This window comes from Schistocerca piceifrons, chromosome 2 (assembly GCF_021461385.2).
Source record: "Schistocerca piceifrons isolate TAMUIC-IGC-003096 chromosome 2, iqSchPice1.1, whole genome shotgun sequence".
Taxonomy (NCBI): Eukaryota; Metazoa; Arthropoda; class Insecta; order Orthoptera; family Acrididae; genus Schistocerca; species Schistocerca piceifrons.
This window is the reverse complement of record NC_060139.1, coordinates 109,716,460-109,728,906: the sequence shown is the minus strand read 5'-3', so window position 1 is coordinate 109,728,906 and position 12,447 is coordinate 109,716,460.

Here is a 12,447-nt window from a genome sequence, read left to right as displayed (position 1 = left end):
GATTTACTGAATCTTGTGTATTTGTAATAGTTAATATGACAATTATCTGATACCATTTGTGTGTTTATTATAATTTGTATTAGTGTAAGAGCATTGATGATAATTTTGTAAGAGCACTTGTGTGTGCATTCAAACTGTTGTTCATGCTTACACGTTTTAACATTGGTGGGTGCCACTTGGAAATGTTTAATTTGTGCTGATTAACTCTGATGAACTGTCTAATTAGTAATAGTGAATTGACTGTTATCTGCACAACATTGCTGGGTGCCACTGATGGAATTGCTTCTACTGAAATGATGTCACTTGTTGCTGTCTGCACCTGTTCAACATTGCTGGGTGCCACTGATGGAACTGCTTCTACTGAGATGACGTCACTTGTTGATGTCTGCACCTGCTCAACATTGCTGGGAGCCACTAATGGAACTGCTTCTACTGAAATAATGTCACTTGTTGGTGTCTGCACCTGTTCAACATTGCTGGGTGCCACTGATGGAACTGCTTCTACTGAAATGATGTCACTTGCTGGTGTCTGCATCTGTTCAACATTGCTGGGTGCCGCTGTTGGAGCTGTTTAAATACTGCTGATGAAATGTTATGAGACTGCTATTTGCACCTGTTGAACATTGCTGGGTGCTACTGTTGGAACTGTCAACTACTCTGAGGAGTGCTACTTGTTCATTGAACTATTGAAAAGATTTTATGTGAATATTTGTATAAACAGATTTTTTTGTGTATTTACTGTTTATGAAATGTTATGAGACTCTTACCTACACCTATTCGTCATTGCTGGTGCCATTGATTGAATGATACTTGTGTAAACTATTATGTAAAATCACATGTATGCAAGCATTTGTATTCCTTACTGTATTTTATATATTAGGTTATTGAAGGGTCAGTGCAAAGCCAAAATTTATTTAGTTATGTCATATTTACTTATTAATATTATCTTTTATTTTGTCTGTTTTTGGACGAATTTGGTGGTATTTTCACCACCAATACTGCCAAAAATACCATCAAATTCTAGACCGTGGAGGAAGGGCATATGAAAGGTGGCTACACTGAGTCACAGCGCCAGAGATTGCGCCAAAGAGTATTATTCAGCCGCCTCCACTGGCAAGGTAGACCAGAAGTTGCCGTGGCCTGTAGTAGTTCTGAGGTTGCCGTGGGCAGTGCTTGTTGAGAGGATGTCGATAGTAGTACTAGTTGAGTGCATGTCGTGTGCAGTTGTTCTGTTGGGAGAGATAGCAGATGCTGTTCGAATGGGGATGTTGTAATGATCACAGTGTATTTTTCGTCAATATATATGAAGGTAACAAAAAATTTTTGTGTTTCAAATTTCCTAAATAACAATGCCTCTTGGTCACAGGTTCAGTCAACAAAGCATCTGGCTTGTGTTCTAGTATTAGAGTGTAATTCTGGTTTCTATGTGCAATCATAGTATTTCTGTTTTTTTTAATTACTTCATTGTAAATGGCGTTTCAAGCATCTTGTCGTATTGAGTAAGAACCGTGCCAGATGTGTACGTTGAATCACACTTCCACACACAGAACAGTTACACTTGTGCTTTGTTGTTTCGTAGCTTTTAAAGTTGCTGGGGAATTAATTAATTAATTGTGTTAACGGAAATTTCCTTTCATTCTTTGTTGTTATTCTATGCAGTCAGATTGCGGACTAATACTAGTCAGGGCCAACCGGTTACGAGGCTTCGTAACCGGACACACAGCTACCAAAATTACTTTTATTGTATTTATTTAATTAAGCCCCCATGGAGCGTTCACCGCGATGTCGCCAAACACGGATGCGGCCATCTTGATGCTGTAAACAGAACCTGGATTCATCCAAAAAAATGACGTTTTGCCATTCGTGCACCCAGGTTCGTCGTTGAGTAAACCATCGGAGGCGCTCCTGTCTGTGATGCAGCGTCAAGGGTAACCGCAGCCATGGCCTCCGAGCTGATAGTCCGTGCTGCTGGAAACGTCTTCCAACTGTTCGTGCAGATGGTTGTTGTCTTCCAAACGTCCCCATCTGTTGACTCAGCGATCGAGACGTGGCTGCACGATCCGTTACAGCCATGCGGATAAGATGCCTGTCATCTCGACTGCTAGTGATACGAGGCCGTTGGGAACCAGCACGGCGTTCCGTATTACTTTCCTGAACGCATCGATTCCTTATTCTGCTAACAGTCATTGGATCTCGACCAACGCGAGCAGCAATGTCGCGATACGATAAACCGCAATCGCGATAGGCTACCACCTTTATAAAAGTCTGAAACGAGATGGTACGCATTTCTCCTCCTTACACCTGGCATCACAACAACGTTTCACCAGGCAACGCCGGTCAGCTGCTGTTTGTGTATGAGAAATCGATTGGAAACTTTCCTCATGTCAGCACGTTGTAGGTGTCACCACCGGCGCCAACTTTCTGTGAATGCTCTGAAAAGCTAATCATTTGCATATCACAGCATTCTACCTATCGGTTAAATTTCGCGTCTGTAGCACGTCACCTTGGTGGTGTATCAATTTTAATGGCCAGTAGCGTAGATTATCCCAATGATTTCCATCCACTTGACTGATGTGTACCTTTTAGGGAATCTGGTGTGGCTCCCTAAATCTAAGGAAAGTGATTCAAGTAGCATGAAACAAGGAGTAGGGGCTAGTTTATTTGACTTCCACGCCTCATCACGTGACGTGGAGGTCGGGGGGTTGTCCGCCATGTAAAGCAGGATATGGGGAGTTCTGTGGCAGATCTGAATACAGAGTACAATGCTGGCGCAGGTAAAACATTTAGGAGCACGCAGTTCTGCGCACACTGCCGAACCTGGGGCTCCGCATTACACTACGCCTTCCTGACCAAAGTTGGCTTAATAACACTGTCAGTTGAACTGGAAATTGAAAAGTACATTGGATAATCGAGATTTGGCGGTGGGTCAAATGAAAAATGTCACCTGCTCGGACGAATCACATTTCGATACTGCTGGTCCAGACGCGCCATCGTCTAGGTGATCAGCTACTCTGAACAAGCAGCGCGGAACGTATACTGTGGGGGACAGTATTATTCTGTGAGGATCCTACACAGGGTTTCGTGGGACCTGTGATAGTAATCGATGGCACCATGACAGCTGTGGGCTATGTGAACATTACTGTTCACCACCTGGATACCTACAAACTTTATGTCTTGCAGAAGGCGACGGAATAATCTAGTAGGATGAATGTCCATCTGATAATGCCAGAATTGTGTTACAGTAGTAACGTTCATTTTCTTGGCCACCAAATTGGAAAATGTCTTGGACGCTACCTGAGGCCAGCTCCATGCCCATGAACGACCAGACTAGGCGAGGTGGCATAGTGGTTACCAAACTGGACTCGTCTTCGGGAGGACGACGGTTCATTCCCGCGTCCGGTCATCCTGATATAGTTTCTCCGTGATCTCCCTAAATCGCTCATTTCTTCCCTACCCTTCCCTCATCCTATGGGACCGATGACCTCGCTGTTTGGACACTCCCCCAAATCAACCACCTAATCAACCACAATTCGCGGGAGTTGCGTGACCTGTGCGTAGAAATCCGATACCGTGTTGCTGTTGTGGTCTTCAGTCCTGAGACTGGTTTGATGCAGCTCTCCATGCTGCTCTGTCCTGTGCAAACTTCTTCATCTCCCAGTACCTACTGCAACCTAATCCTTCTGAATCTGATTAGTGTATTCATCTCTTGGTCTCCCTCTACGATTTTTAGCCTCTACACTGCCCTCCAATACTAAATTTGTGATCCCTTGATGCCTCAGAACATGTCCTACTAACCGGTCCCGTCTTCTTGTCAAGTTGTGCCACAAACTCCTCTTCTCCCCAATTCTATTCAATACCTCCTCATTAGTTATGTGATCTACCCATCTAATCTTCAGCATTCTTCTGCAGCACCACATTTCGAAAGCTTCTATTTTCTTCTTGTCCAAACTATTATCGTCCATGTTTCACTTCCATACGTGGCTACACTCCATACAAATACTTTCAGAACCTACTTCCTGACGTTTAAATCTATATGCGATGTTAACCAATTTCTCTTCTTCAGAAACGCTTTCCTTGCCATTGCCAGTCTACATTTTATATCCTCTCTACTTCGACCATCATCAGTTATTTTGCTCCCCAAATAGCAAAACTCCTTTACTACTTTAAGTGTCTCATTTCCTAATCTAATTCCCTCAGCATCACCCGACTTAATTCGACTACATTCCATTATCCTCGTTTTGGTTTTGTTGATGTTCATCTGGTATCCTCCTTTCAAGACACTATCAATTCTGTTCAACTGCTCTTCCAAGTCCTCTGTTGTCTCTGACAGAATTACAATGTCATTGGCGAACCTCAAAGCTTTTATTTCTTCTCCATGGATTTTAATACCTACTCCGAATTTTTCTTTTGTTTCCTTTACTGCTTGCTCAATATACAAATTAAATAACGTTGGGGAGAGGCTACAACCCTGCCTCACTCCCTTCCCAACCACTGCTTCCCTTTCATACCCCTCGACTCTTATAACTGCCATCTGGTTTCTGTACAAATTGTAAATAGCCTTTCGCTCCCTGTATTTTACCCCTGCCACCTTCAGAATTTGAAAGATAGTATTCCAGTCAACACTGTCAAAAGCTTTCTCTAAGTCTACAAATGCTAGAAACGTACGTTTACCTTTCCTTAATCTATTTTCTAAGATAAGTCGTAGGGTCAGTATTGCCTCACGTGTTCCAACATTTCTACGGAATCCAAACTGATCTTCCCCGAGGTCGGCTTCTACCAGTTTTTCCATTCGTCTGTAAAGAATTCGCGTTAGTATTTTGCAGCTGTGACTTATTATACTGATAGTTCGGTAATTTTCACATCTGTCAACACCTGCTTTCTTTGGGATTGGAATTATTATATTCTTCTTGAAGTCTGAGAGTATTTCGCCTGTCTCATACATCGTGCTCACCAGATGGTAGAGTTTTGTCATGACTGGCTCTCCCGAGGCCATCAGTAGTTCTAATGGAATGTTGTCTACTCCCGGGGCCTTGTTTCGACTCAGGTGTTTCAGTGTTCTGTCAAACTCTTCACGCAGTATCTTGTCTCCCATTTCGTCTTCATCTACATCCTCTTCCATTTCCATAATATTGTCTTCAAGTACATCGCCCTTGTATAGACCCTCTATATTCTCCTTCCAACTTTCTGCTTTCGCTTCTTTGCTTAGAACTGGGTTTCCATCTGAGCTCTTGATATTCTGATACCGTATACGTCCGGAAATCTATTAAAAAATTGTCTAATTCATGCCGCCCAGAATCGTTGCTTTATTGCGTTCGAAAGATGAACCAACACGCTGATAAACAGGCGGTCATGAGGTTCTGGCTCATCAGTATCATTGTCGAAAGTAAATCGTTACTGCTACTAGTTTCTTCATGTTCATTCATTTAATTCTTGATTTGGCAATATGGCTGCATCAGAGGTCTCAATAACTTACTGACTGTTTCATTTGTGACGTACCTCGACATTCCTTATTTTTTTCGTGTTTGTTTTCATGTAGTTTTGCGGTATATGTGCTTGACTGAGTACATGTTTCTGTAGTATGTACAACAATTGATACAAAGAATCTCATGTAAATTTTAGAGGAACTATTGCAATGAAGCTTCCTCACTATACATTAAACGTGGATAGCTCCCAGAGGGATATCAGTGATTTGTACAGAGATACTTTTTATCTTACTTTCAATCGAAGATCACGTTGCTGTGATAATTTGGCTATTAGTTTGCAGTGAAACTATATTGCTTACGTTAAGCCTCCATCCCTCTGCCCCGATATGCGGGCACGTTAGCTCAGCGTGTTCGGTCAGAGGGCTGCGTGCTCTCTGTAATAAAAAAACTGAGTCAAAGAATCAACGATCAACTTGAACAGATGTCTTGTGACGTCCGCCCAGACCAAACGCATTGGAAAAAAAAAAAAAAATGCTGAGTGGTCAGCGTGACGGGCCCTGGTTCAGTTCCCGACTGGGTCGGAGATTTTCTCCGCCCAGGGACTGAGTGTTGTCTTCATCATCATTTCATCCCCGTACGGCGCGCAGGTCGCCCAATGCGGCGTCGACTGTAATAAGACCTGCACCAAGGTGGCCGGACCTGCCCCGTAAGCGGCCTCCCGACCAATGACGCCAAACGCTCTTTTCCATTTTTTCCAAGACCCATCCGACTTGTAAGACCATATCTCCTATAAGAATGAAGAAAGAAATTCGGGATGAATTTTAAGCATTAATCGAAATTAAAAGTTTACCTTGGCGCCTGTTGTACGTTGCCGGATCGTGTGGTTGCCGGTAGGATCATCCTGCTGCACCTAGCTCGCTTGCTCTTTCGGCTTCGAGAATCGTATTCTTGGATACATTGGACATCTCGCTTTTTCCATTCTGCTGACAACTTTTCGTGAAGAGTGTTTCTCAATGACGTGTGTGGGACGGAGCTGTGTTGTGAAAGACTCCGTCTATGTGCCTCGCGTTCCAAAATTTTTTGCGAAATGCAGAGTTAATGTAATGGCTCAAACATGCAAAAACATGCAACGAGTATGGCTATAACCTGGATGTTTGTAGTGACTCCGGGATGGCACATTGAACATTTGTGAAAGGAAAATAAACCTTTAATTCGAAACACAAATCTAGAAAGCACTCAATACTGTATGTTCTTGCAGGTCAGAGGTATAACATTGTAAAATCAGGTGGTTCTTTTCAAAACAAACACTAAATTTTGAAGCTAAAATTTACTCAAGAGTCTGTCTTTGTTCATGTGGAAGAAATAATCGTGTGAATTCAGATTAAGTTTTTTGAAATACATCGTACAAATTCATTTAAACAGGTGCTACTAAAAGAAACGGCTAAAACTTATTACACGTAAAAATTATAAGTACGTAGTAAGTTAAATTATTCGTTGAATTTATTACTAAAACTGTGAGTACTAATAAACACCACAGACATCATCAATAGTCGGGTATAATCGAAACCAGGCTAGAAGACGCAGTCGATTACAAACATCGTTAGTACAAGCTCTAGCATAAGCTACTCGATAAAGTGCTTTCGTATCGATAAATGCCTCTCAAGAATAAAGCAAAAGATCGTGCCTTTAAAAAAGACACTGGCACTATGCCTTCCGTGTCTGACACCTTCTCGTATTTGTTTCTTTCTTCTTTCGAATCGACGATATTGCCACTAATTGCTTCTTCCAGAAGTCCAGCAAGGTCTGATCAGTTAGGGAGATGCGGAAAATACTCAAACTTCTAATATGTTTTCGTTAACACGACAGTTGTAATGAAATAACAGAACATCTAGATAGATAAGTCCATGACGTTTTGATTGCTAACGGAAGAGGGGGACTTGAGTTTGAGTTTATCCCTTGTGTGTATTCTTCCAATGAAGTTTTCGTCCCAAATAAGATCCATATAACTCTTCCCTGCAGATGACTGTGTCTGTGGAGTCACAAAACGATGTGTCGGACACGGACAAAGAGCACCTTTTGGGAACTGCCTACTCTTTTCGGCACCAGTGCGCGATGATAAGGCCGGCGTTTGCGCGTCAGCACGATGCTTCCATCTATTGGCGCTCTGGCGGACTACTTGAAACCCGCTCGGCGCATTATCGGATTACTGGTGCCGAATTTCAAATTTTAATTACACTTTTATAAATTCCGTCTTACACTGCTTTCGGTTGACTGTGAGCAAATATTTAATAAAGTAAACAGACTAACACAATTTCATGTCTTTCAGAAGAATGAGTTCTCTTAATTCCTGGTTATCTCCGGATTTAGGCAGCTTTCGGTACCTATGACGATTTTAGCTTCAGTGCTTATTAGCGCTTGGAGCTCCGGTTCTTTCCCAACACGGCTGCAGCAATTTACAACTACAATACTGATACACTATGAGATCACCCACAAAAACATACGTTTTTCGTATTAGGTGCATTGTGCTCCCACCTACTGCCAGGTACTCCATATCAACGACCTCAGTAGACATTAGACATCCCGACAGAGGACAATGGCGCGGTCCGCGCAACTCACGGACTGCTAACATGGTCAGGTGATTGGGTGTCACTTGTGACATACGTATGTACGCGAGATTTCCACACTTCTAAACATCCCTAGGTCTACTGTTTCCGATGTGATAGTGAAGTGGAAGCGTGAAGGGACACGTTCAGCACAAAAGCGTACAGGCCGACCTCGTCTGTTGACTGACAGAGACCGCCGATAGTTGAAGAGGGTCGTAATGTGTAGTAGGCAGACATCTATCCAGACCATCACACAGGAATTCCAGACTGCATCAGGATCCACTGCAATTACTACGATAACTAGACGGAAGGTAAGAAAACTTGGATTTCATGGTCGAGCGGCTGCTCATGAGCCACACATCACGCAGGTAAATGCCAAACGACACCTCGCTTGGTGTAAGGCGCGTAAATATTAGACGATTGAACAGTGAAAACATTGTGTGGAGTGACGAATCACGGTACACAATGTGGCGATCCGACGGCAGGGTGTTGGAATGGTGAATACCCGGTGAACGTCATCTGCCAGCGTGTGGAGTGCCAACAGTAAAATCCGGAGGCGGTGGTGTTATGGTATGGTCGTGTTTTTCATGGAGGAGGCTTGCACCCCTTGTTTTACGTGGCACTATCACAGCACAGGTCTATATTTATGCTTTCCACTATTGAAGACCAATTCGAGGATGACGATTGCATCTTTCAACACTATCGAGTACCTTTTTATAATGCACGGCCTGTGGCGGAGTGGTTATACGACAATAACATCCCTGTAATGGACTGGCCTGTACAGAGTCCGGATCTGAATCCTGTAGAACACCTCTGTGATGTTTTGGAACGCTGACTTCGTGTCAGGCTTCACAGACCAACATCGGTACCTCTCCTCAGTGCAGTACTCCGTGAAGAATGAGCTGCCATTCCCCAAGAAACGTTCCAGCACATGATTGAACGTATACCTGCAAGAATGGAACATCTCACTAAGGCTAAGGGTGGGCCAGCACCATATTCATTTCCAGCATTACCGATGGAGTGCGCCACGAACTTGTAAGTCGTTTTCAGCCAGGTGTCCGGATACTTCTGATCACATAGTGCATGTCTACCTTCTTCCTGTATTCGTTTTGCGCCCTTTGAGACTGAGACCCTTTCTGTGCTTTCCCAAGACCCTCCAACCTAAAAAGCTGCCCAGACCACTCTATACAGCCACCACTAACCGTGTAGCCGCCTCCTGTGTATAATGGACCCCTGACCTATTAAATGGAACCCGCAATCCCGCCACCATATGGCTTAAGTATGTCTACGATGTTGCTGGCGTTAGTGATGACGAGCATTCACATCTGAACAGTATTCGACAGCTGCTGATGAGACCCGTACACAAATGTGACCATGGAAAACATTTTCAGAGTATATAAGATTCGACGGAAATTTGTTTTAAATAATTAAAAGGTACAAAACGTTGCGAGATCCTGAGTGGACTCATTTCATCAGTTTATCGTCTTGAGAAAATGCGGTGGGATCTGCGAGTTGGTAATGGTGCGGGTGCAGAGGAAGGAAGCTGAGAGATACGCCAGGAAACTTGCCTGGGAACTGCGCTATCTCCGCACGATATGCTATGAATGCTTGGTGCTTGCTCACAGTGGGAGATGCTTATTCGTAGTCAACGATAGTTGGAGAATTAAAACCGGATTCCGTACAGTCTGCAATGTTATTTTGTGTGTTATAACTGTCGGCACGGACTCTTTTCTCTTGTACAAGGATGGAGTTTAATGGCAAGAGTAGTCATACAGCTGTTCTTTGTCCTCCTCTTCCCCACACACACACACATACACACACACATACACCCACACCACAACAAAAACACTCAGACCGAGCGAGGTGGCGCAGTGGTTAGACACTGGACTCGCATTCGGGAGGACGACGGTTCAATCCCGCGTCCGGCCATCCTGATTTAGGTTTTCCGTGATTTCCCTAAATCGCTCCAGGCAAATGCCGGGATGGTTCCTCTCAAAGGGCACGGCCGACTTCCTTCCCCGTCCTTCCCTAAACCGATGAGACCGATGACCTCGCTGTCTGGTCTCCTTCCCCAAAAACAACCAACCAAAAACACTCAATTTTTTTAACCTTTAAATTTTCATGCAGCACTTTATTAATGTGTTTTATACTAGAAACATTAATAATTCTGTTAGACAGTCAGTTTATGTAATATTACTTCCATAAGAAAACATTCATAGATGAATGAGATCGTAATTCTGACGGATACTGAAAAGGACATGAAAAGACTTGGGAGATCAGTTGAACGAAATGGATAGTGTCCTGAAAAGAGACACTGAATCAAATGGAGACGACAACAAATCCGTAGTGCTACTTGACAAAAAGAAGGCATCAAATGACGGGAAACGTCCCGTGGCATCGAGGAATAGTTGATTAGGTCATGGAGGGAAATGTGAGGGATAAAACTTGTAGAAGGAGACCAACACTTGATTACAGTAAGCAGGTTCAAGAAGATGTAGGCTGTGTTAGTTACGCAGAGGTGGAGAGCCTTGTACATTATACGTACACATGGAGCTGTATCAGACCAGTCTTCGGGTGGAGGGCACAACTACAAAACCACTGAGATCACTAAAGAAGGAAAATGGCGCACAGTTAACGCACAATCCATAACACTAGAACAACTGCCAAAAAGTTGCTGTTGTCACCACAATAGTTATTCACAAAACTACTATGGCTAATCTCGTGCACTGAATTCGTAGGATAACTGTATGTAGTAGGAAACTGCAAGTTTGTAAGAAAACTGCAACTGATACTTTAAGGTTGGTAGGACGGGCTTGGGATACTCAACACTATGGACGAAACATGTAGAAGAAGTACTCTTTTGATTGACCTTCGTACCTGTGTTCTCCTAATATGTGGCAATATCTAAATACACATCCAGCATCCAGATGGCACATCTAAGGGGCGTGTAAGGTCTACGTGAATAGCAGACGCCTCATACTTGCTGTCGACGAAAGCAGCAACAACTTGGGCACCATACGGGGCTGAGTTCCTGTGTTTGTGCAGCCAATGGAAGTCTTCAACAGACCCAAACATGAATGTCTCCAATTGTTTCTGTGACTTCAGTGTTAATGTACACAATCTTCTATTCAGTGTGTTGATTATATGTCATTTTAGACTTATTGCACTTAAATTTCTGTCAACAAACACACTTTTTCATGTTGTTGCATTAACTGATGAAGTTTATCTGAAGCTGTAATATGGACGTATACTTTCTTCGTATACCAACATACTGAAGGTGGAATCAGCGCATTGGTTTTCAAGGATGGTTAGCACAGATATTGTTGAAATGTAGTGAATCGCAGACCAAGAAGTAACTCATATTCATTGACATGCTCAGTTTGCAGGTGGTCCAATGTGATGTATACATTTAAAAAATACTCGTCCTGTGCATGCATAAATTAACACAATTTTGTCTTTTGCGGGCAGCTGTCGTCTTCTTTCTTATAAAATGGAGCAACTGCGTCATACTTGTGGTTTTGTAGAACTAGCTTCCACCGCATATACATTGAAATAATTTTGTAAGTTCCTTCTGCATTATTTTCCCCTAGTTTTATCACCTATATTTCAACCCCATCAACTCCAGGCGACTTTTCCTTCTTTATACCTCATATGGCGTCATACACGTCAGGTCCATGCACATGCTTGGCATTACTGCTGTAATGTCATAACCTCAGGAGCGATCAAAAAGTTTCCATTCAAAGGCCTTACAGTCCAGGGTCGGTATGCCAATCAGCAAAGATGCCGAGACCACTGAGATAACCATCCCACCAATGCACTAGGTTGGAGATACCTGTTCGGTACAACACCGTGTACTACTGCGTGAAGAGGTCCGTAACTGCCTGCTGCACATCCTCTTCCGAGAGAAACCGTCGACTTTTAAGGGACCAAAGGCGTGGCAATTGCGTGGGGAGAGATCGGTTCTATAGGGAGAGGGGGAGGGGGGGGGGGTTTGCGTGTGCTCGTGTGTCTCCTACTTGATGAGGCTGCCCTTCCAGACAGACTGACATTTTGTGCCGAATTGCGACCAATAGGGAATTTGGTGCACCATTCCACAACGATGGTTTCTGATAGACATGCTGCCCTATACACATTTTTCATTCTCCGATGGTTGTCTATCGTTGTCTGTCCTTCGGCAGCCAAGAAAAGAGTAACACCAAGTTGGTCCTGTTTGGTAGAACGTCGCCATAGTCGATGTTTTTGCATTTACAGCATGCATCCTGGGAAGGCACGAATGTCACTCTAATCCTTTGCCTACAAAAAATGGTTCAAGTGGCTCTGAGCACTATGGGACTTAACTTCTGAGGTCATCTGCCCGCTAGAACTTAGAACTACTTACACTTAACTAAGCTAAGGACATCACACACATCCATGCCCGAAGC